Source organism: Triturus cristatus, chromosome 8 (genome assembly GCF_964204655.1).
Source record: "Triturus cristatus chromosome 8, aTriCri1.1, whole genome shotgun sequence".
NCBI classification, from domain to species: domain Eukaryota; kingdom Metazoa; phylum Chordata; class Amphibia; order Caudata; family Salamandridae; genus Triturus; species Triturus cristatus.
The window spans coordinates 1,434,270,473-1,434,297,122 of NC_140591.1; positions in this window are offsets into that span (position 1 = coordinate 1,434,270,473).

The window sequence follows — 26,650 nt, forward strand, 5'->3', positions numbered from 1 at the left end:
GACTTGCTGGCTCGGGGCAAGGTGAAGTCCTTTGAGGAGCTGCAGAAGGAGTATGAGTTGGGGAACACTGAGTTTTTCCGCTATGCCCAGGTGTGTCACGCCTTGCGGTCGGTCATTGTAGAAGGTGAGAAGGTGCCTGCGTCCTCTCCGTTGGAGGACCGAATTCTGGATGGCCATATGCCGGAGAGCACGATCTCTCTCATCTATAAGAAGCTGATTAATGTCCGGGCTGACCTTCTTCGTGGGTTGCGGGATCAATGGACTAGGGACGGCCTCGAACTGGATGATGAGGACTGGCAATATGCAGTTTCCTCTCCTAAGGAGGTTGCGATTCCGTCGCGTCTGCGGCTGGTGCAGCTCAAAATACTTCATCGAGTCTACGTGACAGGCCCTAGGTTGGTCCGTATGGGTTTTTCTGAGGAGGGTTTATGTAAGCGAGGCTGCGGCATGGTGGGCACCTTCCTACATATCATCTGGGAATGCGGCGTGACTGTGGAGTTTTGGAGGCGAGTCCATGCAGTGATGGGGGAGGTGACGGGCATTGTCATGCAACCGGAGGCGCGGTGTTGTCTTTTGAACGTCTGGGGTCCTACCGATCTCGATGAAGCACAAACTCAGTGGGTGACCCTGGGGAACATGGTGGCTAAGCGGGATATTGCGCGCCTGTGGGGCTCGGCAGTGCCTCCCGCGCTGGCAGCGTGGAAGGAAAATATGGACTGGAGCATGCTCAGGGAAAAGACAGTGTATTGTGCTAGAGGGCGCCCGCGGAAATGGCATGCAGTATGGGGGCGATGGAACCGCTACAGAGGGGACATCTGTCTGCCCCCTGATCTGGATCAGCCAGAGGAGCAGCTTTCCCCTTGACATTCTTTCCGGCTATGTTCGTATTGTTGTTGACTGATTGCCTGTTGTGGGTCTCTGCTTTCCCCCTCCCTCCTCTCATTATAGTGTTGTCTCTGGTAGATGAATGGGACTAACTCCCCCTGATGGGCACCCCTCATGTGCACTCGAAGCTTAACGCCTTGCAAGGGTTTTGTTTGTGTTGGTGTTTCTTTAAAATTGAACCTTTATCTCATTCTCCTGTCGGTTCAGTGCGAATGCATTTCAATGTTGCTTCACCTAAGCTGCCGAACCTCCGGGTTGTCGGCTGAATAGCTGTGTTCCGGATAAACTGAATAAAGGTTTAAAAAAAAAAAAAAAAAAAAGATGGGACAGGATGAATACTCATTGCGAATTCACCAATTCTGTAACAAAACATGATGGGCAGAGTAAAAACACAAAATACCATAGTAAAATAACTAAATCCAGCCAAATCTGTGATGCCTGGTGTAGTCTCCATTCTCAAAGACTAAAACTTAGCCCGAGGCAGTGTTTATAGCCAATTGTCGGGTTATGGCTACCACGAGGTTCATTCTTACGGGAAACAAAAACAAAAAAAAAGCGAGCAGCATCTGTTTCCAATTACCGCCAATGTGATAATTGGAGACAAATAAGGTTGAAGCTCACGCCCAAGGACCCTAGGCCATCCAACATACAAGGCGGGACAATCACCCACCTTGCACCAATTGCGTGCTGTGTTTTTAAAAAACACACATGCACAAGCCAATTGCGGACTCAGAAAAAAAAGCACACGCACAAGCGTGTGTGAGCTCAAAAGCCCTTACTTAATGCCTCGCAGAGCAGCGCATGCGCGCTGGCTCAGGCGAGACCTAAAAAGGAATACGTCCTTCTGTAATGGGATTGGTGTTCATGTAATGCACTCCAATACCTTTTGGTCGAGTTTGCGCTATATAAAAACTACAGAATATAATGGGTTTCATTTACACATTCAAAGCTATTTGCATCTAAATAATGGAAGGTGCTCCTGACCTTGCATGGAGCTAGACCCCTCCTGTGCTGCAACGCCTTCCTGCCTGCCACTGACAAGCATCTCTTTCACAGCTTATCAGCATCTGAAAGAGTGAGAGTTGCATGTCTTTTCAAATGGTTAAAACTGCCAGGTGCCAAAATGCGGGATAATGGGCATTTGAGTGGGAAATGGGAAGTGGACAGCATCCTCATTCACAGGCCTGACCTGGCAAATGCAGACGGGCATCACAGCTACATGTGAGGCTGCAAGGCCCAGGGGAAAAGGGGCACCTTCCTGGGGTTTAGCAGCCATGGCCCAGTGCTGCGAGGCACAGGGGAGGTGGACCTCGTCCCCTTTCCTCATAGTGGTACACATGCCTGTGAGGCCCAGGAGAGAGGCATCCCTTCTCTGGGCCTCACAGTCCTGCACCATAGGTGCTAGACCTAGGACGGAGGTTGAGGGTGGATTGGGGACACACTTTTGCGAGACCCCATATTAGTAGGTTGAGTGCAAGGGCCTGGGCAGCAGCCCATGCTGCCCATGCCTAGCGCTGGCCTAGCGTGACAGCTTCCAAGCAATTTCAACCACTCGGTCTAAGAACAACACTTTCTGGTGTGCTTTTCTTTTCATTGCTACTATGGCTTCTTTGCCACCAAATGGGGATAATTTTACAGGTGGTATAATATCTTGCTGGGTAGATGCTCAGCTTCAGCCTCTATCTGCTTCTGGATGTTGAAAGGAATACCTTCAAAGGACTAAGCTCTAGGCTTGACTTCTTCGTTGATTTGTAGACTTATGTCTACCCACTAGCTTGTCAAGGCCTTGAAATAACTCTGGGAATGTTTCAAGGAGAGATTATTCCAAGATGTTTATTCTGGCAGCCAATCAGTAGAGTACCTGAAGGAGTCCAAGCTTATTTGCAGTTGCATAAACTCAGCAAACATTCTAAACCTACAACAACATCAGCGAATACAACACACTCACCATGGCATGCTTCATTTAAAAATGAAGCACCACAGTTGTCTCTTCAAAGCAATGGTTTGTGAGAGCCATATACGTAGACCTTGACATCAGTAGGTGTAAGTGAAATGCTGTTTAGGGCCAACTGTAATGCATATTTTGATAGTTGCACGCACTATGATTTACATTTTGTGACTGCAAACAATGCTTTTCAAATTTACTAATCCCATTTTAGGAGTTGGAAATCTTTTACAGACTTCTAAAATTAGACTTTAAATAGATACTGGTTTGGGTTTTGGAAGTGGCATATTTTGGGACTTCCTTCCAAATATCGAATCAGTATGTTATGTATCAATGTTCTGCAACCAAAATTAGGTTGCAAAACATTGAAATATTACCTACTCCCACATTGGAGTGGCAAACCCATTCACAAAAGGGAAGGGCCCCCTTGGGACTCCTTCAAAAGATGCGAATGTAAAAGAAAAGGGTTATATATAAAAAAACTTTAAAAAGGTACTCTTGAGACTATTAAAGTTGTCAGTGTCCAATTCAGAAAGTTCAAACACATTATTAATTGTGCAAGGGCACTTGCAATGCAAAAAGAGAGCCTCTTGTGTTCTTCATCATGGACACCTAGCTGATGTAGATGTCAAAGCTCTTGATGCAGCGTGTTGATCTGGGATCTAGGATACAGGACTATCTATTGTCAGAAGGTGGCGAATCACCTAGTGCCATTGTGCCGGTTTAAGAATGAGGATCAATGCGTCTTTATATCAAGCTTTGCAGCTCTACCACTCAGTGATGAGGTTCTACCGTAGGGTGAGGCGTCATCGCACAATCAATGGAAGTTGACATGTTGATGGGTATCAGGTAGCTGCCAGGCATGGGTCTTCTTTGAGGTTTCATTGTCGGTTCCATATACAGTAGATGTATTTACTGGATCCTCAAATCTATTATGGAGCTGCACAGTCCTCTCCCCACCCTTTAGGCATATTCTTATAGAAGAGTACCTGTTTGTCTAGGGGTTACTGAAGATCACAGTCTGTTCGAGACCCCGGAGCCCAAGGGATGAAATCCACTTTGTTTACAGTATGATATACCTGTGAACTAGTAAAGCTCAATTGATGTCCCTGATGCAAGTTTACTCTCCACTCCTACCAAGGCTGAATCACACACTCTTAGCACCCACACATGAGGTATGGCTTCGCACATTACGAAGTAAACTAGATCTAACTAAACAGGGTGATCTGCTCCATGATGGAGAATTTATGTTGTTGCAGCAGTTCAAGGAAAAAGCCGTCCGACTCCGTTAGATATATGGGCTTACTATGGACTAGGGCACATGGTGCAGTCACTTTGGGTTACTTTCCTTCATCTGTCAGCCGAGTGTTGCATTCTTACAAAGCTGATCAAGAGGGAGGGTGCCACTAGAACAGTCTCATTTTCCTATGCTCAAAAAATCAAACCATGCCCCATGACAAGCAGCAGTGAGTGGTATGGGACACTGGGCCTCCATTTCAGAGGAGGTCTGGATACATAGCTCTAGAGAAGTCAAATGAATGCCCTGAGGCTGCATAAATCGATACACCAGGAGTTTGTTACTCCCCAATCAATTGCTAGATTTGATGTCCCATCATCAGACGTTTGCCATCGATATCATGGGCGGGGGGGGGGATGTTTTTTATCTAGGATGGCAGTGCTTAGAAGTTGTAGATTATTGGGTACAAGTTCCAAGTACCAGGAGAAAGAAACATGAGAGGACCAAGTTAATCATGAGGAAGAGTGCCCGATTGCCATTGCTGATGTAATTGAAGTGAGTGGAGCATTTGAAGACAATTGATTTGGCTCCATGGAAAGAGATGAAGACCTAGGTTTGGTCAAACATCTGATTGTTCAGAGTTAGTCAAGTGAGAAAAATCTTCATGCTCAGGTTCGGACAATTACTATGGTCTCGGAAGAGATATCTGTTGATGTAACATGATTTTTTTATGGGTACAAATTTAAAACCACTTTATACGATAAATAAAATAATCGCGTTGGGCATGACTGGAAGGAAGGGAGAATACATGCTGAATTCTAGTGGCCTGGGTATGGACAGGAAAATTGATGTGAAAGTTAGATGTTCTGTGTTGTACGTTGGAAGCGATAAACAGTTAAAGATAATCACACCACCTTTACAGCCCATAGTCTTACTGGATGCCACATGGAAGATGCTGGCAGTTGAATTTATTGGACCTTTCCACACTTAAGATGCTAGGCATATGTATGCCATCCTTTTGGCTGATTATTATAGCATGTGGTCGAAGGTCGAGTTTGTGTTGGAACCTAACGCAGTCATTCAAACAAGGTATATTTTGTCACAAAGGAAATGGTGGAGCTCTTCCCTGAATTCAGTATAAATCATCATAGAATTTCTTTGTATCATCTCCAAACCAAATGTCTCATTGAGCATGTGAATCGAATGTTAATTTTAGTGTTCAGTGGGCCAGGTCTAGCAAGGTGGATATGGACAAAGAAGTTGATAGCATGTTATGATCTTACAGGACCAGCCTTCATTCTGTTGCAGGTGTCGGGCAATTTGATGATTTGAGGGTCAGACCCTGTGATTTGAAGATGTGTCCTGCATGACTTAGGTAGAGGCAGGGTCAACGAGTGAATGAGAAATTTGATAGCACTGAAGTGGATAAAGCACAGACAAGGTATAAATAGTACTTTAAAAAAATAAATGCCATCCAGAAGTGATCTGGGTGTATGGGAAAGGGTCCAAGGGAAAGATCCGCAGCACAGTGTGAAAGCACATTCAAGGTTCAGAAAGTCTGTGAAGGGTGAAGAAGTGAAATAAATTCAGTAAAGAGTGTTGGTAAAGAATGGTGAAATCCAGGAAAGTCAAGGTAATACAATCTGAAATGTCATTGAGAATGTACAAGTAATACCCCTGTAGAACCCTTGCCTGTTATTGAGGGAAATGTGTTGGGTAGGAGTGGAAGGACATGAAGGACACTTCTTAGGTTTTCTAAAGAGTGATTTCTTTCCATGTTCTGCTATGCATCGGTAGTTCTTCATTTTATTAGATATTCCATTATATTTATTATTAAATGTTACTATATCTTTTCCCTTTATCACTATATCCTTTTGCCATTTAGTACATAGTAACACTTAGTTAGTGCTGCATTACTTTTAGCATGTGTTTATTTGAAGGTCCAGTTCTTTCTCCAGTGCTCCCCTGGCGATATGGTGGACTGGTGGACAATAAACTTGATGCACTCATACGTGCTTTACCTGGTCTCCTAGTAATTTTTATCAGATGCCACACTCACCTCTTTAAAGAACATTACGTCAAAATGCTGTAACAGGTCACCCCTTCTCCCAGGACCCAGCTACCTTTTCAATCATTTGTTGACTGTATCTTAGAACATGTACACCCATGCACTGCCTTTCGGCTAGGTTCACACTATACAAATGCCACATTCATGAATGAATTGATGTTATTGTATGTTATTTACAGTTCGAAAAATGTCAGCATTTGGAAGTACAAAACAAGGAGATTTTGAAAAATAAATCAGGGGATTTATTTCCTCCTCTTATTTGCATTGAAGGAAAGCTACTGTAGGCGTGGGAATGCTAAAATAAAGCAATTTTTTACTTTATAAACCAGGCCCTGCATTATACATATACTGCACTGTCCCACTGGTAGACCGGACAGCATATCAGTCCTTCATAACTCCTGATGAAAACGCTATAAGTTTAAATCTCAAGATATTACCTCCCCCTGATCTGTAAGATCACAGAGGGGACAGAGTTCCGCCTCAGTCAGGATATGATATCGGATTGACAACATTATAGAAAAACTACCAACACGATAAAGGGACATGCAGAGCTAATCAAAACTCCCAGCATTAAAAAAACACTGTAAAAATGTACATCTATCTCTCACACTTTCCTATTCACCATACTGCGAAGTGCTATGACTCATAAATGCTCCTGTTTGGTCATCACACACAACATGAAAACACTTCCCACATAGGCTCAAAGCAAAGACAACACACATTCAACCACACAACCACACATTGTAGCATGCTACCCATATAAATAAGTGCTTTTGCACCTCACGCTTGCCGCCCCCTGGATTTATCACTTGCCCTTTAAAAAAAATTCAAGATCACGCTGTTGGTATTCAGATGACGTCACTGCACACCACGACGTCAGTGCTGTGCCGTTGCAGTGGCAGGTCAACTTCACTGCAGCATCACGTTTCACGTGCCTCCGTAGCCTCCCATCTATGCTCGAGAGTGTAAGACTAGTTATGAAAAACACTTGGTCCTTCAAACATTACAATTCAATTAACAATGAATATAGACCAGAATCAGTACTGTATTGTATTAAAGATATCCAGCCGGACACTTAATTTAAGGAATCAAGGTAATTAGTAGTGATCAAACACAAGGTGATTGAGTGGGACACAGTCCTGTATCCTACAAGAAGAAACAGAAGACATTCACAAATAAACACAGATTTTTCAGGCAAAACAGGGAAAAGCTTTTCGCCAATAAAAATAATCTGGGCAAGTTTTTTGAGTCAACAGCTGTTGCACTCGTTTTAACAAATCAGTTTAACGTGCAAGCTGTTAAAAAGTTCGACGATGTTTCGATCCATAACTAGATACTTGGATCATCATCAGGGCAAGGAGATTTGCATGCCTGAAGTAATAAGCTGCCTGTGGAGAAAATGGAACAGGGAGGGAGGCAGGAAACATAGAATTAAGGTATTTAGGGAAAAGGTGGGAGAACAATGACCTCCTGGTGATTAACACACTGTGACACGAGTAATCAAGCGGAGGTGGAATTTGAGCGACTAGTTTGTAGCCAGTGCGTTAAGGCAACAATTGAGGTGCCTACAAGCAGAATTGCTGGGGCAGGTATAATGCATTGTTTCAAGGTCGTGGATGCGGTGAATTGAGTGGTGAAACAAGACCTTGCGTGAATTGCAAGGAATTAATCACGCGGTTTACTGTGCTGGCCCTTGAAGTGGGTATTTTTGGAAGCGCTTGCTGATTTTAAACAGAAGCGGTATGTCGTAGTGAGGATAGAGTGGTGGTTCAATTTATTTGAAAAAACGCTCGCGGTATTGCGCGAATTGCAAGGAAATTACTTAAACAGTGCTGATGGATCTAGAGACGAGGGATCAGCACTTGTTATTAATGCTATGTCACTATGGGTAAGCCACGAGAGCCACGGGCGCGTTAAAAACCGGGACGGGTGAGCGGTTGCTAGAGTGCAAAAGCAAGGCACAAAGCAGTGAGTGCTCACGGAATGAAACTGACCTGGATCGGAAGCCTGGAGGTTCAGTGAGCTTGGGGAAGTAAAACATGCGAAAGCGAAAATGGAATCCACGTGGGTTGAAAACCGCTGTAATGAGCGTTCTGGAAAAGAAATGCGGGTGTTGGAATCTGATGCTACTGTGAGGGCACGGTAACGTGCTAGAAGGTTAAAAAGGGAAGACGCGCTTACCTAAGTTAAGAGTCAAGGTTGCTTTTAGGAAAACCTTAATGACAGAATCGGCGCCGCCATGCATTGATGGCCGAGTAGCGTCCGATTTAGCAAAGCGCTGGCTTGGTACCGATCACACTTCCAGCCTGGAAGAGAAAGGAATACCAGACTCGTTAAGGGTCCATGAACAGCGAGGAGAATAGCACAGTCGCTTAGAATGCTTACCGGTAGCTTGAGTCGATCTCGAGCACAATCGCAGGGATGCAGAGACGGCGAGCGGCCGGGTTCAAATACAGTGATAAGGCAGACGTGATCTACGGAGCGGCTAGAGTGATTGCGCACACGTGATCTATGGGGAAGGTGCGGCTAAAGTGATAGCGCACACGTGATCTAAGAGGAATGAAATGGCATCCATGTTGGGTGAGGGAAAGGCAGAAAGGATGGAAGGATTAGAACAAGGAGGCAAAAAGGGAAATATATACAATTATTGTGAATCGCATATGTAGAATCGATATTTTCTTTTACAATTCATGGAAACATTTTAGCATTTATAAAAAGAAGAAAATTAAGCAGTAACAAGAAAAAGGAAAGTTGTGAGGCTTAGCTTGAGGAAACAGTAAATACAACTCAAAAATTGCAATTTTGACTAGGAGCGTCAGTCAAAGTAATCAGAACAAAGTAGTCCAGTCTTCATTTCTGTTTAGTCCTTTTCTGATACTGTCCAGACGGATAATTAGCTTCAGTTCCTCTTTATTCAAGAGTTGTGTCAAATCAGCCCCTCTGGCTGGTAGTTTCACACTGTTTAGCACAGTCCATCTGATAGCTCCTCCTTGTGGCCCCCAAGGTTGAAATGCTCGACCAGGGGCGCATTCGGTGTTTGGCAGCGAATCCTGCTACGATGTTGTCCAATGCGGGTCTTGACTTTCTGCGGGGTTTGTCCAATGTAATTTTCTTAGCAAGGGCATTGTATCAAATAAATGACATTACAAGTGTTACAGTTGGAGAAGGATCGTGACTTGATAACAACATTATTAAAAGTGAAGACTTTACCTTCCATAGTATAATCGCATACATTACAATTACCACATTTTGAGTGTCCTACTAGAGGTGTGAGCCCCCAGTGTGCATCCAATGTGAGCAGTTGTGTGGCACTAGGCAGTGCTGCTCGTACCAGATGGTCTTTCAAATTGCGATTTTTGCGAAAGGCAAATAAGGAACGTTCAATGTTTAGAGTACCAGCATTAAGTGTAGACCAGTGATTCAAAATGGATTTTCGAATTGGATTAGAGACTGGCGAGAATGTGGTAACACAAACTATTCTATTAGTGTTGCTTTTAGCCTTTGGTGATAAAAAAAATTCTCTCGGGCAGTACCATGCTCGTTTTTGGGCATTGCGAACCAAACGTTTGGGGTAGCCACGTGCCTTTAGTTTGGTTGATAAAATGGAGGCTTCTTGGAAATAATCTTCTTTTGCAAAGCAGTTATGCCTGATGCGCAAGAATTGGGAATAAGGTAAGGAGTCACGTAAGGCTCTAGGATGATTACTTTCATACCGATGAAGTGTATCACGTACCGTAGGCTTTCTGTAGAATTTAGTCAGTAATTCACTGCTGGAATGGTATATGGTGAGATCCAAAAAGGCAATAGAGGATCGATCTAGAGATAAGGTGCATTGTAATCCCAGGCAATTGTTGTTTAGCCAATGGAAATTGTCGAAGTGTTGCTTCGTTGTTGTGCCAAATTAGGAAAACATCATCAATGTAACGGCGCCATAATGTGACGCCGGAGAAGAAGGGATTTGTGAGTGATAGAATTACTGTGGTCTCTAGGAAATCCGTGAAAAGTATTGCTAGATTGGGGGCAAAAACAGCCCCCATAGATGTGCCCTTAACCTGTTGATAAAACTCATTTTCAAAAGTAAAAAAGTTTCTGGTGAGACACGGTTCAAGGAGTTGTAGTATGAAAATTGTAGGGACAGTGTGGGGCCTGGGTCTAGAGTCTAGAGTTTTTTGGATGACTATCAAGGCAAGGGCCTGAGGGATGTTGGTGTACAAGGATTCAACATCCATTGCACACAACAGGCCCAATATCTGGTTGAAAGGGTGATGTTCCACCAAACATAATTGCCATACTATCCCTGACATAACACTCAGTTTTGGGGACAAAGTCTTTGATAAAGAAATCCACATATTGGCCGAGTGGTTCAAGTATGGAGCCACAACCTGAAACTATAGGACGGCCAGGAGGACTTGTAAGGCTTTTATGTATTTTTGGTAGTGTGTAAATCACCGGCATTCTGGGTGATTTCACGTTTAGGAATTGGGAATTCTTTGGGGCTAAGGTAACCTTTCTGTTTTAGCCTCAGTGGTAATTTGTAAAATAAACCCTTGTAGTTCCTTGGTGGGGTTTGTAGGCAATCTACAATAGTGGTCAGTATTCAATAGTTGACGCAGTATTTCAGCTTTATAGGAGTCTATTTCTTGTAGGACTATGCCACCACCTTTGTCCGCAGATTTAATAACAAGGGAGTCTTTCTTTTTCAGAGTATTTTCTTGGAGGGATATGTTGTAGGGAATAAAATGTTTTTTTATTTTCTAGTTCATTAAGGTCTTTCAAGACCATTTTTTCGAAGGTGACAATTTCTCCAGGGATCATGCTGGCTGTGGGTGAGAAAGTGGAGGGGGGGGGGGGCGGAACGGTGTGTTGGAAAGAATGCTGCGTGTGGGATTCTGTAAAAAGTAAGCGTGTAGGCGTAAGCGTATGAAAAATCTCAACAACTCTGTATGTAATTCAAGGAAGTTGGGATGAGTAGTAGGGACGAAGGATGGACCTTTACTAAGCAAGGAGAGTTCGGAATCAACGAGGGGATAGGTTGAAAATGAGAATGGTGGGCTATTGTCCTGAGTGGGTGGTATTCGGGGCTACCATTGGTAGAATTTCTGTCAGGTTTGGCTCTCTCCGGGTGGATTGTACCAGCGTTGAGCTTCTTTCACGCGCCCCAGTTTTGGTTGTTCTGTTTGGCCTCTCCCTAAAAAATGAGGGTTCCTATTTGATGTGCTAGGGCCTTCAGTGAGTGTAAGACAGCAGCTGCCCTTCCTTACCACCAAAAAGGTAGGAAAATGGTGGATCTGGATCATGTAACAAAAATAAATGGAGGACGAAAAAAAACGAACGGGAATAAAGATGACAGCCTGACATGGGGAAGAAAATACACACAATGGGAAAGAGATGACGGGGAAACTACAGACAATGGAAAGGAAAAGAGATGGCAGTGGTGGAGGAAAGGAACACATAAAAGGGGGAACGAGAGGGCAGGGGTGGAGGAAGAAAAGACATAAAGGGGGAGAATAGATGGCATGGCTGTAGGAAATGTGGGTGCATTCTGTTGCTGTCGGTTTATATCTTGTGCTATGGTGTTTTATCTGTATGTTGCTGGCGAGTTTTGTCTAGTGCTCTGGATTGTATCTAGTGCTGTGGGTTTATGTCTTATAGCAAGGGTTTATAGCTGGTGTAGTGGATCTATATTTGGTGCAGTGTATCTATTTATTGTGCTATGAGGTTATATCAAGTGCTGTGGATCTTTTTCTGGTGCAGTGGGTTTATTTCTTGTGCCATGGGGTTTTATCTGGTTTGTGGGGTTATACTCGGTGATGTGGGATTATATCTGGTGATGTGGATGCCATCCAGGGCCAAGGCACATGCTGTGGGTTTATAGCTGGTGCTGTGGCAAGTTTCTTTGGTGCAATCTGGTTCTGTGGGTGCCATCTAGTGCTGTGGCAACTGCTGTGTGTGCAATCTGGTGCTGTGGCAAGTGATATCTGGTACTGTGGGTCCAGTCTGGTGCTTTGATAAGTGATGTGGGTACAATCTGGTGTTGAGGGTGTGATCTGGTGCTGTAGCTGGTGCTGTGAGTGCCACCTAGTGCTGTGGCAAAAACTGTGTGTGCTACCCAGTGCTTTGGCAATTGCTTTATGTGTAATCTGGTGCTGTGGCAAGTGCTGTTGGTGCAATGTGGTGCGGAGAGCACAATTTTGTGCTGTAGCTAGTGCTGTGCATGCCACCTAGTGGTGTGGCAACTGCTGTGTGTGCGATCTAGTGGTGTGGCAACTGCTGTGCATGCAATGTTGTGCTGTGGCAAGTGTAATCTGGTGCTGTGACAAATGCAGTTGTGCAATGTGGTGCTGACAGTGCAATCTGGGATTGTCGTTGGTACTGTGGGTGCGATTGAGTGCTGTGGCAACTGCTGTGTATGCAGTCTGGTGATGTGGCAATTGAAATCTGGTTGCATGGGTGCAATCTGGTGCTGTGCGTGCAATCTAGTGTTGTGGCAACTGTGATGCGTGCAGTCAAATGCTGTGGGAAGTGAAATCTGGTGCTGTGGATGCAATCTGGTGCTGGGAGAAGTGCTGTGGGTGCAGTTTGATGCTGAGGGTGCAATCTGGTGCTGTAGCTGGTGCTGTGCATGTAGTCTAGTGCTGTTGCAACTGCTGTGCATGCAGTCTAGTGCTGTGGTAAGTGATGCAAACTGGTGTAATCGGGTGCTGTGTGTGTAATCACTGAGCTCAGTGTAGACCTGATATTAAAATCCAGCTACATGTGGATGCTTTTTGTTGCCACTGCATTATGAAGAAAGTGTTTATATTTAAGTTACTTCAATACTGGCTTGGGTGAATACAGTATCCTGTTGTTTACAGTGTTACATATGTATATGATTTTTGTTTATGTTCCTTCTTTCTATATACATGCATATGTCTCTACAAACAAGGTCATAAAATAATATGAATATATGTTGTGGGTACTACCTAGTGCTGTGTGGGTGCCATCTAGTGCTTTACATTTACACATATGTGTATATATATATATCCAATCAACAAAACGCTATTCCAAACCTCCTGGCCGGCGAGAGGAAAGCACACGAACCCACAGATATGATTGCAGTTGATTTTTATTTCTCCAAAGACCTCATACGTGATGCGTTTCGAGCATCTAGTGCCCTTGATCTCACGTTAACACCATGTTTACACTTGTGAAAAATTGCAAAAGGTTTTTCCAAAACCACCAGTCATTGCTTACCGCAGAGCTCCAAATTTACGATCTCTTATTGTGAGAGCTGAACTCAAGCAAGCTCTAACAAATGCAGGAGTTTATTGCTGTGACTCTAAAAGGTGCATCACGTGTGAATATCTTTTACAAACATCATCTGTAACTAGTTCTGTTACGAGAAGGACCTATGCAATAAGGCAGCATCTTACATGTCGCTCAACATGTATTATTTATGTGATTCAGTGCCAACGGCAAAGCTGTAAAAAACAATATGTAGGCCAAACAGTGAATGACCTCCGTACACGATTCAGGAACCACAAATCTGCAATAATGAATAAGAAAATCGACCAGCCTGTAGCCAATCATTTCAACCTTGTGGATCATTCACTATCAGATTTGAAGATTTTCCCTGTGGAACATGTTTCAAAGGAAGAACTACTGGACTCCAGGGAAAACTTCTGGATGTACTGTTTAAAATCACTGCATCCAGATGGACTGATCATTACTGACAACACAACCTGATTACTGCATATCTCAAGAGCTCTCAGGACTGCATTGATTCCACATTCCAAATGGAATCTTCACTCATGATGCTTTTTGAAAATTCAGCTGTGTCATCTGTGCAGCCACAGAGCAAACCATATTGCACTACCTGAGGAAGGCGGAAGTTGAAACGTTGTAGTGGAAATATATTTTTGTACTTTGGTGAATCTATCTGTTTGAGTCACTTCTTTCTTGTGTATATATCTATATATATATTCACTGAAAAAACCATAGGTTTCAGGCACGTTATAGTTAGGAATTAGCATTTAAAAAACCTTAGAAATTCACTGAAAAAAACATAGGTTTCAGGGGCGTTATAGTTAGCTGGACTTTTCACTCGTACAAAACCATTAAAATTCCCCCGTTATAGTTAGTTCAGCTAACTATAACTCGCGCGCCCGCAATGTACTGCTGATGACGTCACATATTACATCACTCGTGACATGGTCAGTGACATCACTCATGACATCACTGATGACATCTCAAATGACATCACTAATGACATCACCGATTACATCATCCTTGTGATAAAGTGGCAGACCTCCTGTTCCCCTAATATAACCTTTGATACACACATTCAAAAATAGAAACTACAATGTTCAAAACAATGGACATACCAATACCAGTTACAACAACCTATTCAGTAATTCTAAGATTCACACACACATCCACTCATTCACCAACCGTCCTATACAGTCACTCATACATGTACTCACTCATCATATGTACTCACACACCTATACATCCTGTTAGACAACACCACTCATCCATAGAGTTACTCACACACATAGTCACTCATGCTAATAAAGAATCAATCATCCATTTACTTGCATATACAGTTATACACACACCACCACACTTACTTCTACAGAAACTTACACATACTTAGTCTTTTAAACAATCACTTATAGAAACACATACTTATTCATACAGGAACTCTTTCAATCTCTCACTCTCACATATACTCACTTATATACACCAATAGTCACATATACTAGTTTAAAACATATGTAGTTACTCATAAAGACACTATTGAGACTGTCTATCACTCACTAACACACCCATGCACACACTCATCCACCCATATAGTCCTGCACACATGCTATCTTCAACACATACAAACAGTGAGTCACTCATTCATGCACCTATGCACTACGTAATACCCCCCTCCGAACCATACAGACACTCAGACACTCATACTGATACTCAAAAACCAACTAATAACCTATATAGACACTCATGTAGCTACTCAACAACCCATGCAGCCACTTATACACAAAGTGAGAGATGGATACAGATATTTACACATTTAAACATTACTCACTAAGCCATGTATTCACTAAGATACACTTAATCAGTCAGTTATACAATCAATTTTTCAAAAACAAATCATCCATTTAGACACTTATATACCCATATATTCTTCCATCGACCTTGAGATATACATATATAAAACATATGTAATTTTCAGAAAAACACACATTCACTGGATGATGTCATCAGTGATGTCATTTGAGATGTCATCAGTGATGTCATGAGTGATGTCACTGACCATGTCATGAGTGATGTAATATTTTTTACGTCATCAGCAGTGCATTGGGGGCGCGCGAGTTATAGTTAGCTGAACTAACTATAACGGGGGAATTTCAATGGTTTTGTACGAGTGAAAAGTCCAGCTAACTATAACGCCCCTGAAACCTATGGTTTTTTCAGTGAATTTCTAAGGTTTTTTAAATGCTAATTCCTAACTATAACATGCCTGAAACCTATGGTTTTTTCAGTGAATATATATATATATATAAATTCACTGAAAAAACCATAGGTTTCACACATGTTATAGTTAGCTGGACATTTTACTGATAAAAAACCAATGAAATTCCCCCGTTATAGTTACTGTAGGCAACTATAGCTCACGCGACCGTAATCCTCTGCTGATGCTAATACTGTATTTAGACACTTATTTGCCCATGTCTTCTTCCATTAAATTTTAGCTATACATATATTACAAATATTTTTTTTTCATAAAGACACATATGTCATCAGCAGAGGATTACGGTCGCGTGAGTTATAGTTGCCTACAGTAACTATAACGGGGGAATTTCATTGGTTTTTTATCAGTAAAATGTCCAGCTAACTATAACATGTGTGAAACCTATGGTTTTTTCAGTGAATTTGCAAGGTTTTTTAAATGCTAATTCCTAACTATAACGTGTGTGAAACCTATGGTTTTTTCAGTGAATTTGTACGGTTTTTTAAATGCTGTTACTTTACGCCATTTGTGGCGTGCGCGCCCACTTAACGCAGTTCGTTCCGTGCGTGCACGGTGCGCTTTGCGCACCGTGCGCGCACAGTGAGCACGCTGTGCGCTTTGCGCACCGCGTGCCCACGTTACGCTAGATGGGCCATGAACGCACGATGCGCTTTGCGCACCGTGCGCACATGGAGGACATATGATGAGCATCGTTGTGACAGGTAAAATATATGTTTTGTTTAGCTCTAATAAGCCATGCACAAAGGGTGCCCTTCGGGCACCTTTTGCACACGGGGTGGGGAGAATGTGGATATTTTTTTTTTTTTTAATTATTTCTTACCGTACGCGTACGGTAAGCGTAATCGGCGAAATTTTCGAAAAAATTAAAATTGCCTTTTTTCACTTGGGGGATCGTTGGGGACTCCCTCGACATGGCTAGGTGCTTGGGAGCTGTGTAAACAGCCCCTTTACATGTTTTTGCACTTGGTTTTTCAACCCCCTGTCAGAGTGCGAGAGAGAAAATGGCGGCCGCCGCTTCCTGGTTTCGACCGATTCGAATGTTTACTAAGATCTAAGGGCCAATCAGAATCGCGCTCGCGCACGCCACCGTACGCGTACGGTAAGCGTACCGTAAGCGCACCGTACGCTGGCTCAGATATATATATTGATTTAAAGGCTATTTTCTCAGAATCTACTGAACAGATTTACACCAAACCTACAAAAGGCACTTTCTTCACCTGAGGACTACCTCTCTGCCAAATTTCAAGTAATTCTGTTCAGCCGTTCGGGCTGTAGCTGTGTCTAAAGGTCCTATGGAAAAATGCATGGGAAAAACGCGTTTTGGGACCCCCCTTTTATCTCAGCCCCCGCTTGACGAATCCCCCCGAGACTTTCAGGGTAGGAGCGGAGCGTAGCACCCCACCTATTTTGAAAAATTCGCGAGGATTCGTCAACCGGCGCCAAAGTTATTCAAAATAGAATGTTGCGGATTTCCTATGGAAACGTGGTCCTAACTATAACTACCTACTGGCGACCGCCAGTAGGTAATATATATATATATATCTATATATCTATCTATCTATATATATATATATATATATATATATATATATATATATATAGTAGAGAGGGTTGAGACAACCTTTTAAAGAAAGCTATCCTAGTGGTAGCTGTGGAGAGCAGCCTTCAGGCTAAGTCTCAGAGGAATGTAAAGCAGCTTGTTTTACCTTATAATCTCTTGAATTACCAAATGAAAGGACACCACACAGGTATATATATCAAATATATATGTATTTATTACTAGACACACTCTACTAATCTCTTTATGACATTAGAGACCAGGTACACATTCAAATGTCAACGTTTCACAATAAATTAAACACAAATATGTCTGGAGCCCTAGGGGCGTACCATACCATATACTAAGAAAATGGTATAAGGATGTCGACTTGCAAAATGACAAGGCCTAGGGCCTGGGGAATCGCTGGGGCTTCACTACTGCAGTGTTAGCAGGTAAGTAACAGGCCCACGGGAGACGCGTGCAGTGTGTGAACACAGCCGCGGGTTCCCTATTGATTATAATTGCGCAAGTCGCGGTTTGATTTTTAAAGTTCTAAGGTACTTCGAGAAAAACTACAAGCAAGCCACTTACAAGGTAAGTACTTCGAGGGCCAACACACACTAGGGCACCGGAGTGCACAAGTTACCTCACCCAGGGAAGCCGGGTGCATAGGTGTCTTTTGGTGTCGGGTCGCGTCGCGTCGCGTCGCTGTTTTCTATGGAGACCAAAGAAGACTTGCTGCTTACGTCGACAGAAGAAGTGTCCGGTGGAATCCAAGCCTGGATTCAAGATGGAGAAGACCTGAAAATTGAAGGGACAGTGTTCAAAGTCACTTGCCAGTGACCGGTGGCCAGGAAGATGGATGACAACGGATGTCGGGTGATTTCAGATCGTCAATGGTGTTTTGACTCTTCGCTCACGAGGTCCAGGAGAGCTCGACGATGACCAGCAGCTGGATACGGAGTGTCCCACGATGTCTGCGGCTGATGGCGGTGTAGGCAACCGGATTGAAGCCAACAAGCCTTGGCAACTGCAAGTCTCAAGTAGACTGAAGAAAGTCTATGGTGCAGACCAGCAAGTTCTAGGGGACTCACCCAGCAAGGGTAAGTGAGGGCAGGCCTGGAGCAATCAGGGGAGCCCTTTGAGTTGATGAGAAAGTCTTCGGGGGACCCACTAGCCAACGGGCAAGTGATCGCAAAGACATCCCCTCAGGAAATGCTTCACAGGAGCCCACGGTCACTCGGGACGGGGTAGGCCACTGATTTTGGGTGCAAGACCGCCTGGAGGCTTGGGCCACAAATGGTCCAATGCACAAGTTCGTAGGACGTTATTTAGGTTTTGCACTCGACACTAGTGCACTGTCCCTGGGTATTGCTGTTCCTCGTCACTCGTGGGGTCCACTCACAACAGCTGTGCTGGGGACTCACAATGACCATCGAGAAGTCAGGAAATCTACTTCCGGGGCAGCAGAGACTTCGAACTCCGGCGGGAGCAGGAAAGTTTGCAACCATTGATTAAGGTTTTTGGTGCCTGCCAAGCAGGGGAGTCACTCCTTGACTCCAAGGGAGATTCTTCTGTCTTCCAAAGGTAGTGGAAGGTCGAAGGGCCAGGATTCTTCTTTGTAGAGCCAGGGTTATCTGAATTACAATGGCAATGCTTGCTATCTTATAGTGAAGATAGGGGAGGGACTAGCTCTATGACCACTCCTCTAGGAGGGTCAGGGTAGGGGGTGGTTACACCCACTTCCCTTTGTCCAGTTTCATGCCAGAGCAGGGGCAGGAAGCCCCTGAACCGGTTTGAGCTGGCATATGCACAGAGGAGCCTACTGCTCCCCCAGTGCAGGACTTTAAAGCACTCTAGGAGTGCACCCACCCAGCCCCAGTACACTAAATCCTGTCTGGAAGGTGGTGACACCTCCCTGTGATAGGATGCCTTTTGTTGGGCTTCCTCCACTGCGAGTTTCAGTCAGCAGCAGGAGGGTAGCTCAGTGTCTGTGCTGGTGGCATCCATTTTGTGATGCCAGGGCTCTATAGGATTTCTATCGTTTTACATGTCGTCCCCTCTAGAAGGGTGGGATCATGGACTGATATGGGGGTATGATTCCAAGTTGTTTGACACCTAACACGACATGTTTTGATGCAGTCATTCCAAAGTTAGCATTTTAATGCACTTAAGAGTATATGGTTTAACCGCATCCACAAACAGCCATAGAGAATAGACTCTGGTAGCTGCAGAGGGGCCCTGCTCAGGCAGAGGCACCCCCTCACATTGTAAACCACACACCCTGCCCTCAGGATTGATAGGGCCTGCCATAGGGGTGGCTGATAGGTTTATATGTGTGTGTATGGTGAGATATAGGAACCTATACCTCAGTGAGGAGTGCTAACACTACCTCACACAGGCTGCATTAGCAGGCCTGTTGTGTCAGATTGAGTCTGCTTCCCAGGGGTGCCATAATACATGCTGCAGCCCCTGGTAGGCCTGTGAAGTACCTATGCCCTAGGTACCTAAGGTACCATATACTAGGGGCTCATAAGGTACCACAGTATCCAATCACTAGTGCATCTAATATGCACACCAGTCATTTATAGAGAATAGAGAGACTGCGGCCCTGATTAGCAGGGACCCAGCCAGACTATAGCCAGAAACCAGTGTATACATCAGACAAAAAGTGGGGGCAACATGAGTGCAGATTCCACTCTCCTACAATATATATATGTATATGTGTGTGTGTGTGTGTGTGTGTGTGTGTGTGCGTGTGTGTGTGTGTATACCCAGATACATACACTCTTCCCTTTTCAAGTTTCTTTTACTGCATACGCTCAGGGCTGTATTCAATAAATAGTGCATTGTAGGTGAGTTATTTGAAGATCACAAATCTCTTCTTACCAATATAACTATGCATTTTTCAATGAAAGCTTGGTTCTCCTTGTAGGAGAAATTTAAAGGGGGTTTCAACTCACTGTAGCTCATCAACAACTCACAGTTTATTGAATACACCCCAGTGATGAGCAGAGTTTTCATGATCCCAATTTCTTGTTAGAAATGGATATCTGCAAATGTTTTTCAAAATGTAAATTGGATGGTTTAGATTCTGATAAGGAAGAAAAAATAATCTAGACATGATGAACAGGAGACAGAATGAAGCACGATCAATTCTGCAGGTCAAATTTCAGCTACAACAGAATGTAGCCATTTTGATGCTCCTGTAAATGATAATGGATTGTATTTTAATTCGTCAAAAAAACGATGAATTTAAATACATTTGACTAATAAATACATATACATCCCGAGAAATGTATGACTTCAAAAAGGATTCAGGTTGACCACGCTGTTTCTGTCATGTGTGGATTAATCAATATTCACCATGGTTTAGCTAGTCTCTAAAACTGAAAGGTGCGATTTTCAAGTATTGCACAGTTTTCCACAGCCACTTCATCATCGGACACAAGGAGCATTTATAACTACGCCTTTCAGTAAATATAAATACTTCCATGAAAGTGCACACAACTATGTTTCATCGTCTTGGCATAAAAACTCACAAGTGGATGCAACTGACTTTTTGGCAATCAGAATTAAACCGAAAACAAGTATTGTTTGCCAAATAGGCAGCGCTGTTAAAGGGCAGGTTGAGGAAAATCTTTTGTCCACTATCTTCTTTTGAGGCACACATGACATTGCTTTATGTGGGAAAAAAATGTACAACCGGAAAAGTGCAAAGTCTGTACCAATTTAGCATTGAAGCAGGAGATGTGATCCTTAAGAATCATCCGGAAAATGCATCAGTTCGAGTTGAAAATGAATTAATTACATTATTCGAAGAAACATTAAGAGAAGATCTAATATCCTTAGTCAATATGTCAAATAGATTTTCAGTCATTACTGATGAAAGTGCTGACATATCCGGAAAAGAACAGAAGTCACTTGGAATACGTTTTGTAGACACAAGTGGCACTACAGCTGTAATTAGAGAAGAATTCCTTGGATTTGCAACCTTAAAAGAATGGATGCCATCTCAATTGCAAATTTGATTATGAATACATGTTCTAAATTTAGATAAAATTCAGAAAAACTCCATGGCCAAGGAGATGATGAATGCTCTACAATGGCAGGAAAGGAAGGTGGCGTTCAAGCCATTATAAAGAGAAAATATCCTAAAGCTGCTTTTGCTCACTGTGCTGCACATAAATTGAAATTGGTTGCTAATGACATGAATGCTATTCCTGATATACAGAATTCTATTGGTACAGTGAAAGCCACCATCAAGTTTTTCTGTGAGAGTCCAAAAAGAAGATCTCTTATTCTCAATGTTCCATTGTTGAGTGAAACACATTGGACAGCAAAATAAAAGGGCATTAGAATTTTTGGCTCAAAATTGGAAGAGATTTTTAAGCAATTAAGCTTACTGGTCACTACGGCATTAGGGAAAACAAGTCAGGATGCTTATCAATTGCAATGTTCCACAAGCACAGTGAGATTTCTCTTTTGCTTGACCATAATTTCAAATTACTCATCAAGATTTCAATCTTTAATCCAGGTTCCCCAAGCTGTTCAGCATGATATCCTCAAGGAGTGTAATCATGTGCAAAAGCTTCTGACTGTGTTACGTGATCACAGACAAAAAGCAGCAGAGCAATTTAAGGTAATATTTTCAAATGTTCAAACAATGGCAAAAAAATTGAACATCAAACTTTGTTTTCCTAGACAGTGTGGCCGACAAGTATTTCACTCTAATTTTGGTTCAGGGGAAGAATACTATCCCCAGTCTATCTATGTGCCATACATAGACTCTATCATCGCATCATTACACAGCCAGTTGGGCAATGAAAACAAGAAAGATTTCAGTCTGGTCTCACTTTACCCAAAACTAATGACAAAAATGACACTTGAGCAATACAAATGCCAGATCACAAACACCAGAGAAATTTACAACATTGAAAACCTGTAAGCTGAATCAGTCACATGGTTTGAGATGTGATCAACAAAGGATGAGTAGTTTGACAGTGGATTTCTGGATTTGCTAAACCACACAGATTTATTTCCATCAGTCTAGCAAGCAATTCCCATTGCTCTCACATTACTAGTGACTACTTGTACAGTGGAAAGCTCTTTCAGCACAATGAGAAGGGTAAAAACCTGGTTGAGGCCGACAATGGCAGATCGTTTATCAAGTTTGTGCATGATGAGCATACATCGAGCAAAAATTGATGAAAACAAACAAAAGCTGATTGAGAAAGTAATTGATATATTTGCGCAAGACCACAGACGTTTACAATTCCTTTTTTGAGATTACTAACCAATGAACTAAAACTGTATAAAACTACTCATTGGAAAATGTGATTGTTAAATTTGAGCAAGAGTGTAGATGTTTGCAGTTCCTAACCTGCAATAGTTATCTAGTTAAAGTTTATAGGTTTTATTTTCCAATTTTGATGAGAACAGTTGTTATTTATATACATATTCACTGAAAAAACCATAGGTTTCAGGGGTGATATAGTTAGCTGGACTTTTCACTCGTACAAAACCATAGAAATTCCCCCGTTATAGTTAGTTCAGCTAACTATAACTCGCGCGCCCGCAATGCACTGCTGATGACGTCACATATTACATCACTCATGACATGGTCAGTGACATCACTCATGACATCACTGATGACATCTCAAATGACATCACTGATGACATCATCCAGTGAATGTGTGTTTTTCTGAAAATTATATATGTTTTATATATGTATATCTCAAGGTCGATGGAAGAATAAATGGGTATATAAATGTCTAAATGGATGATTTGTTTTTGAAAAATTGATTGTATTACTGACTGATTAAGTGTATCTTAGTGAGTAATGTTTAAATATGTAAATATCTGTATCAGTCTCTCACTTTGTGTATAAGTGGCTGCATGGGTTGGTGAGTAGCTACATGAGTGTCTATATAGGTTATTAGTTGATTTTTTGAGTATCAGTATGAGTGTCTGATGTCTGTATGGTTCGGTGGGGGGTATTACGTAGTGCATAGGTGCATGAATGAGTGACTCACTGTTTGTATGTGTTGAAGACAGCATGTGTGCAGGACTGTATGGGTGGATGAGTGTGTGCATGGGTGTGTTAGTGAGTGAATGACTGTCTCAATAGTGTCTCTATGAGTAACTACATATGTTTTAAACTAGTATATGTGACTATTGGTGTATATAAGTGAGTATATGTGAGAGTGAGAGATTGAAAGAGTTCCTGTATGAATAAGTATGTGTTTCTATAAGTGATTGTTTAAAAGACTAAGTATGTGTAAGATTCTGTAGAAGTAAGTGTCGTGGTGTGTGTATAACTGAATATGCAGGTAAACGGATGTTTGATTCTTTATTAGCATGAGTGACTACGTGTGTGAGTAACTTTATGGATGAGTGGCGTTGTGTAACAGAATGTATAGGTGTATGAATACATATGATGAGTGAGTGCATGTATGAGTGACTGTATAGGACTGTTGGTGAATGAGTGGATGTGTATGTGGATCTTACAATTACTGAATAGGTTGTTGTAACTGGTATTGGTATGACCATTGTTTTGAAAATTTTAATTTCTATTTTTGAATGTGTGTATGAAAGGTTATTTTAGGGGGAGAGGAGGTATGCCACTCTATCACAAGGATGATGTCATCAGTGATGTCATGAGTGATGTCACTGACCATGTCATGAGTGATGTAATATGTGACGTCATCAGCAGTGCATTGCGGGCGCGCGATTTATAGTTAGCTGAACTAACTATATCGGGGGAATTTCTATGGTTTTGTACGAGTGAAAAGTCCAGCTAACTATATCACCCCTGAAACCTATGGTTTTTTCAGTGAATTTTTAAGGTTTTTTAAATGCTAATTCCTAGCTATAACGTGCCTGAAACCTATGGTTTTTTCAGTGAATTTCAAAGGTTTTTTAAATGCTAATTTCTAACTATGCCTACAGAGATAGGACCGTTGAAGAAAGAAGGAAAAACGCACAGAAAGAAAAAAAAGAAATGCAGAAAGAAGCAACAGAAGTCCTCAAAGACGAAGAAAAGTGCAGGAAGAAATATAACGTGCAGAAAGAACAAACAGAAGAGCAGAAAGAAGCCTTGTTGCAAAATAATCCTGTACCCTCAACTTTTTCAGACGGATACTGGTGGTAACTGAGTCTGCCTAAGCAGTCCTAGAGCCAGTGCTATGTTAAAAGACACTCAGAATACAGTGAAAACACCTACATACACTAGGGCACACCATGCGTTGGGGTCCCCCTGTGATTAGCATGACCTCCTCTGTAAGCCCCTAGTATATAATAGGGCAGGGGATTAAAACTACCTCTTAAAACGCACCACAGGGCGTGTTTGAACACGTCACCTCATGCCCCGTCCCCTCCCTTCCCCACTGTATAAACACACCCTGTAGCCATTTTTAGTTGGGAGATTAAGTCCCCTTGAATCCTAAGGGTCCCTAGGGTCAAACTAGCCCACTAGGTACCTCCAGTAAGCGCCACAGAGCTGCATTGCAGAGAGGTGTAAAAAGTGGCACGGCCTGCACCACCTCTTTGCAACGCAGAGCAGTGGTGCTTACTGTAAGCACCTGGTGGGCTAGTTGGACCCCAGGGTCCCTCAGGATTGTAAGGGAATTATTTCCCCGACTTAAAAACGTGCCACAGGGCGTGTTTGCACACGTCACCTCAGGCCCCGTCCCCTCCCTTCACCACTGTGTAAACACGCCCTGTGGCCGTTCTGAGTTGAGAGATTAAGTCCCCTTGAATCCTAAGGGTCCCTAGGGTCAAACTAGCCCACTAGGTACCTCCAGTAAGCGCCACAGAGCTGCGTTGCATGGAGGTGTAAAAAGTGGCGTGGCCTCAGAACACCTGTCTGCAACGCAGCTCCCTGGCGCATACTGGAGATACCTGTTGGGCTAGTTGGCCCTCAGGGACCCTCAGTATTGAAGGGGAATTAATTCCTCAACTTACAACTGGCCAGGGGGCGCGTTTGCAGAGTGCTGCAAGAAGGGGGCATGGCCTCCGGCGCGATGCCGGTCTTTTATTTATTTATTTTTAAGAAGGAGGGCTGTGTGGCCCCCTTTCTTTTTCTAATTCATTAGCCCTGGGGACCCCATCCCCCAGGGCCTGCACCCTAATTTTTTTGGTTGAAAAAAATTAATTTGGCCCTCCCAAGGCCTTAATCGGCCCCGGGGACCCCAACCCCCGGGTCATGGCCTTTTTTTTTTTTTTTTATTCTTTAGGAGGGGGGCTGTGTTGCTGGACAAACCGTATGTACCTATCACCATGACGATTTGCGTGATATTCATTAAAAGGCGACTATGCATACAATGAATCCACGTAGAATGTATTCACACCGCTAGTGAAGCTCTGACATGTCTGACACCCTACCGTGCCTAATCCCGGCGCCCCCTCTGGTGGGTACTCTCCAAGTAGACACCCTTGTCGTTTATTTATACAAATATGGGTAGCTATTGACGGGCACATTTAATACACATGCACACCAAGCCATTCAAAGGGGATTCGACAAAAATTCGACCAAACTATGCAAGAAACCCCCTCACGGTTAATAAAACACACATCCACCGCCGGATGTGTAATACTTTTTATTTTACTCTCTGGAAAGGAGACAAACCTCACTTGAGAGTCACAGCGTGCTCCTGGCTGAGCCCAATGCTGTGTTACACCCACCATTGATTGCCGAGTGCCACACACCTCTGTGTTGTATTCCACCATCTAGTGCTTATGCTATGACACTCTCTAGCCCATGTGCACTGTAACACCACCCCGTGAATATGTTATGCCACACTTGCCTTCGCACGGGTTATATTGCCCCATCTAACGTGCCTTCCTCGATGCCTATGTTATAAAGCACAGTGCTATGCCATACTTATTACAATCTGGGATCCATATCTTTGTCACAGTGCATATGCAATGTTACACTACCCAGCACATATTTTATATTACAACTTTAGAGACTACTTAGGTTACACAACACTGCCCTGTGCATATTACACTCCAAGGCGCATATCACATAGCAAGCGCTAGTGCCTGTGCTATCTCGCGCTCTCCAATGAATCTGTCATTGCGCACAATGTATTGCATATTATATTTCACGCCCCGGTTCATATTATATCACACTTTTTGGTGCATAGTTTATACCATATACTATATCTAGTTTTCATTTTCAATCGTGCTCTCAGGACTATGTTCTATATAACACTGCGTCCACCTACCCTTTTCACGGGCATTACATTTTGCGATGGGGGGTGGAAGGTCAGGGGATGTTTCTGCCAAGTGAGCCCGGAGTCACAGTCCCAAACGTCCTCTTCTTCCTGAATAAAAGTGAGATTATGCTGCATACTTGTTCATATTTTAAGTAGTTCGCACAGACACACATTTTAAAAACAATAAAGTTCCTAATACCCACCTTCTATGAACAGTTAGCTTGCTGCCCTATCCAC